Genomic DNA, 5,494 nt, shown 5'->3' on the forward strand with positions numbered 1-5,494 from the left:
AGTGTATTTGACTGTCTGCGCACTAAGGCGTACCAGTTTTTGCTTCCACTACATCTTTTCACTATGTATTAATTTTCACTGTTTATGCCCTTAATTTTCACACTATTTTGGATAAACTTAACACTTCTCTGATGTTTAATTTGATTGAAAATTAGGTTGTTTTACACTAGATCTACATTCAATTAGGTCTATCTAGATTCATTCACTTTAGTGTCACCATTTTTCCTTAAATAGTTTTATTGAAATGTTACAAATTTGTTTAACATTTCTTGATATTGATGATTTTATTTGCATTTTCACCGTCGGCTCTCCGATTGTTAATCTACCTGTAACAATACAAGCATAACTATTATAATTGTTTAACTTAATAAAAACTTAATACAATAAGCCTCAATATTAACGTGACAATGAATTTTCTTCACATAGAACCTCATATTTTTTTAAAGTCTGTTTTAGTGTAGCAGTCACTCAGGCCATGCTCAGGCCGTAAAAAAATCAATTGACAATGTATCATTTATGCTTATCGTACCGGCACCGTTGCTAGCTGTATTTTATCAGAATATTTGACTAAGTACATTATTACATACATTCAAACAAATCCTATATTCCTTTGTAGATTATGGCTTGATTAAATAAGACGAGTCTTCGCAAAGTGTGTATTACTTTAATAAAATAACTTGTTCCTAGAGAAAATATCCATTTTCTTGGCTGCAAGACTTCTACAAGCGCAACACGTAAAGTAAACAAAATAAACTCTGCTCTTATTTTCTTACCATCTACTAGAAAACTAGACAAACTCACGTAATCCACGATGCGCAACAAATTTTACATTAAGTAAGTAGGTTACATCTTCCTTCAAAAAAGTTTTAGGTTATATGTCAAATGCTGAAAAAATCTGTCTTGTTAGCATTATTTGCATTTTCTATTTAATTGCACTTTGTGTATATGTATAAGTATATACAATTTTACCTGCAGTAAAAGGCAGCCTATGTAACGAAGTAATTTTCAATAACTATGAAGCTTTAACATCGAGTAACACTAAACAAATATAATCAGAGTTGGTCATATTGCCGAGAAAACTTCACCGGAGTGAAACAAATGACGAGCGGAAAATGCATATTTTTTATCACCGGCCAGCGCGCGCGGTGGGTGCACCATACAGGATATTGTTACAAATTTTGAGTTGTTTCGTCATGTCGGCTGGAATAGGGAATATTACGCCACTACCACAATCCATAACAATCTGGGGGTCTACCGCGAAACAAGAAAATCGAAATTTCGTTATCTAATCTCTCTATCACTCTTGCATATTCGAGCGATAAAGAGGCAGATAACTAAATTTCGATTTTAGCGTTTCCCGGTGGGCCCTTGTTAACAAACCGCCTTGATGCATCAATGTCATATTTTATTGTCTCTGACAACATGTCAAAAACAGTTTAAGGCACAGTATGTACCTATGTACCTATAAGTTACTCTATGGTTTACTAGAGGCGCTAGTGCTGCACTGTGGCGGCAGAACATAGCAGTCATACCCCTATTGATTTTAAGATTTTTAAGTGTCGATTGTGAATGATAGAGTTAGATCAAGATAAGTCTGCAACTATTTTGATAGCATACGTAGTGCAAGTGTTATTTTATTCGTTTCATATAAGTTTTACATTTAAAATAACACTTGCACTGTGTGCTATCAAAATCGTTGCAGACTTGTCTTGGTCTAACTCTATTTAATTGCCTTCATTTGGATTTGATTTCTAATAATTTAGTGTTAGTATTTTCCTCGTGTTGAATTGGTGAAATAATTGTCTGACTGAGTTGTTGACTTGCTACGTGGGTTCTCTTTTCTCAGGCGCTTTTCGCTACATACGGTTTTTCCCTTTTTATCGGCTACTACTCTCATAGCGCGTAGCTAATTCTGGCAGTGAATGTGTTAAAGAAATCTCTAACATATGATACCTACAATAATTGTAAATACCTATACCAAAGACATATGTAACTTCGTACTATCTATTCTCTTTGATACCTACTGATGTCAATCACAATGAAAAAATCAACGATGATCATCACTCGAGCCAACGTGGGACTCGAACCCACATCCTTGGATTGCCGGTCCAATGCGTTACCAATTCCGCCAGCTGACCGTCCGTCAATCAACGTGAATTTAGTCACTGCAACCGTGACAACGTCTAGCGACATCTGCATTCTAAGGTTTACAACCTTTGACCACCTCTGATATTTTGATACCTACTTTTTTTTAGCAGCTATCATCATCATCATCAACTCTCGGAAGTGTAATCAATATCTGACTAGGTAATTACTAGGTTCACCTCCAATCCATATTTAAACTACATTAAATTCGCAACAATGCCGATTTTAACGCACTCATTTCCTCCACGTGCAAAAACGAATTCATTATAAACTCATTAAAAAGGGTGAACGGGAAGCGTAGCCAATTCCATGTTTCGCAACTTGTTGTTACTGGAAATGAGTTTCAGTTGGTTTCGCTGTGTTCAAAATTGTCTATCCATTTACACATACATTCAGCATTAAATAAGCTTTCAAGTTATACTTATTATATTTTTTTTGTATCGCCTTAGATTTCACGGGCCTATAAATTCCGGTCTTTTGATAGGCCTGCGTGGGGATATAGATCCAACACGTAGAGGCCCTTTGGAAAGCTTTAATGTCATGTCATTATTTGTATGTCTTTCCAATCACGGAACAATGGTGGCCCGGACCTTTGGGAAGCGTGCGCGGAGTCGAAGCCATCACGTAGAGGCCCTTTTGAAACTTTAATGTAATGTAAGGGGTACACAGGGGAGTGGATGCTGCCCTTGCCCGTGTCATGGGGACGCTCGCAGAGGCAGCACCCGCCAGGGTGTAAGGACTATTGAGAGTTGATGGGAGCTAAAATGAACTAGGTTATTATTATTATTTGGAGCCTGACGTGTCCCACTGCTGGGCAAAGGCCTCCCCCCAATTTCTACACAAATCTCTGTCCAGTGCTATGTCTGGCCACTTCTTTAAGAAGGAGTCCAGTTCATCCCGCCATCGCCGGCAGGGTGGCCAGATCCCCGAATTGAGTTTTCGGGCTCCCACTCTGAAATGACTTATATATAAATAACTAGCGACCCGCCCCGGCTTTGTATGGGTTACACAAAACCTTAACAAATAATACCTAAACCTTCACCAAGAATCACTCTATTAATAGGTGAAATCTGCATGATAATTCGTTCCGTAGTTTTTGAGTTTATGCAAACATACATACACACAAACAGACAGACGCGGCGGGGGACTTTTTTATAAAGTGTAGTGATAAGGGATCTGTACCTATAACTTTATTATCAGTAAAAATCTTTGGAACGGAACTTATGACCTGACTAAGTATGGCATGGTTAAAATAAACCCCTGACGTACAGCACCATCTAGAGGGAAAAAGCTATATAAGCTCCATCCTCCTGCCGTTTTGTAAGCAATCATTCGCGTGTAAAAACACAAACAAACTCCGTTGGGTATTATTTCTAAATTAAATCTAAAATAGGTAGAATAAATACAAGCCAGTTTGAACTTTCACTGACACCAAAACGATATCTAAACGATATAATATTAGTTATCGTGCGTTTCGCTCGCGCCAAGACATTTACGGAAAAGTACGAGCTTGATGTCAGTGAACGTTCGAATTGACCTGTTACTCAAGATTTTTAGGGTTCCGTAGGTAGCCAAAGGGTGAAAACCGATTATCAGGTATGTATGAGGTTTCAATAGATAGATTCCTCTCAGTTGTGAGAGTGATAATTAACACGAAACTATCGCGGTGACCGAAGACAATCTTCTTCTACCTAGCATCCGCCAGTGCCTTGCCAGGGTCCGCTTTCCTACTTGCCTTTCTCCACTTTGCACGATCCTGGACGTCCCCTTGTGTGAGCCCGTTAACGCTCATACCTATCTGCTTTCACGACATAGAACCATCGCTTTTTTGGACTGTTCTGACAATATTATACTTAAAATGCTCGTGCAAACTGACCACAGGGATTTATAATTTATTTAATTTACATAAATACAAATGGTTTATTCGCAGTAATATGGTTACATAATGGTCTTAAGTAGGTACAAAATTGTTCTACAAATTACGCCTTTTCTGGCGTGTGAATATCAAAAAATAAATATATATATATATATAATTGAACTTGTTCCACTTCTGCAACTGGCATTAGCTGGATCAGGAGCTAAAACGCCACCGCTGCTTGATAACGACATCAACATATCCCTCAATGAGGCGTTCGTGTGTGGTTGACAGAGACGTGTTGGCGTACACTCGACCCTTGGAGAACGGGAACGTCTTCAGCAGTGGCAAGTCAGGCACGGACATGTTCACCAAGTGATATTCTCCCTGGAAATCGTTGAGAGTTTAGACAAGAAGGCCGAACATAGACACAAGTGCATCTTGACACATAGATGCAATACATAATTTTGACATTGGAAATGTCTTTTCGTTCGCTCCAGTATACGGTCCGATTTCACGAAAAAGTGCGATCCCCTTATATCTCGGAAAGTTGTGAAGATATGATATTAAAAAATAGGCTCAAAAGACGCATAATCACGAGAGCTGTAAGGTGCAAAAATAATTATTCGAGAAAGTCAAAAACAAAAAAAGTTATGGTCGAAATAGTGAAAATAAAATTATTTTTTTTCCGAATTTTTGATTTTGGTGCTCGATAATTTGGAAACGAAGAATGATATCAAAAATTTGAGAAAAACGGCTCTGGACAATTTAGTCAGCTACAATTTGAGCCTAAAACAAAGACGATCGGGTTAAGGGTTTGCCCTGTAGCCTAACCTTAAAATAGTCAAAAAGTCAGAACGACATTTTTCACAGGACATTTATGACTTCATGTTTCGCAGAGTTCGTTATCGGTGTTTGTTATGAATTATCGGGATTATGACGGCAGAATAACACTTCCACTGCGTGGGCTTTCAAAATCGCTGCAGATTTTTCTTGGTCTAACTCTATCTATCCTGTTTGAGACGGGCGTAGATAACGCACTATTCAACAATCTATGCATTCTTGTGGTGGTGGAAATAGAAATAGAGATAGAGGCAGAGGTAGAGGCAGAGGGAGAGGGAGAGGGAGAGGGAGAGGGAGAGGGAGAGGGAGAGGGAGAGGGAGAGGGAGAGGGAGAGGGAGAGGGAGAGGGAGAGGGAGAGGGAGAGGGAGAGGGAGAGGGAGAGGGAGAGGGAGAGGGAGAGGGAGAGGGAGAGGGAGAGGGAGAGGGAGAGGGAGAGGGAGAGGGAGAGGGAGAGGGAGAGGGAGAGGGAGAGGGAGAGGGAGAGGGAGAGGGAGAGGGAGAGGGAGAGGGAGAGGGAGAGGGAGAGGGAGAGGGAGAGGGAGAGGGAGAGGGAGAGGGAGAGGGAGAGGGAGAGGGAGAGGGAGAGGGAGAGGGAGAGGGAGAGGGAGAGGGAGAGGGAGAGGGAGAGGGAGAGGGAGAGGGAGAGGGAG

General features: G+C 40.2%; 1 non-coding gene across 1 annotated transcript; it reads right to left on the minus strand.

Annotated features, from left to right (window-relative positions):
- Window positions 1-2,066: 2,066 nt before the first annotated feature.
- Trnaa-ggc (transfer RNA alanine (anticodon GGC)) lies at window positions 2,067-2,138 on the minus strand. Its single transcript has one exon. It is a non-coding gene; the product is annotated as a tRNA-Ala (tRNA).
- Between the last annotated feature and the right edge of the window lie 3,356 nt (window positions 2,139-5,494).

The sequence above is a fragment of the Cydia splendana genome, chromosome 20 (genome assembly GCF_910591565.1).
Source record: "Cydia splendana chromosome 20, ilCydSple1.2, whole genome shotgun sequence".
Lineage (NCBI taxonomy): Eukaryota > Metazoa > Arthropoda > Insecta > Lepidoptera > Tortricidae > Cydia > Cydia splendana.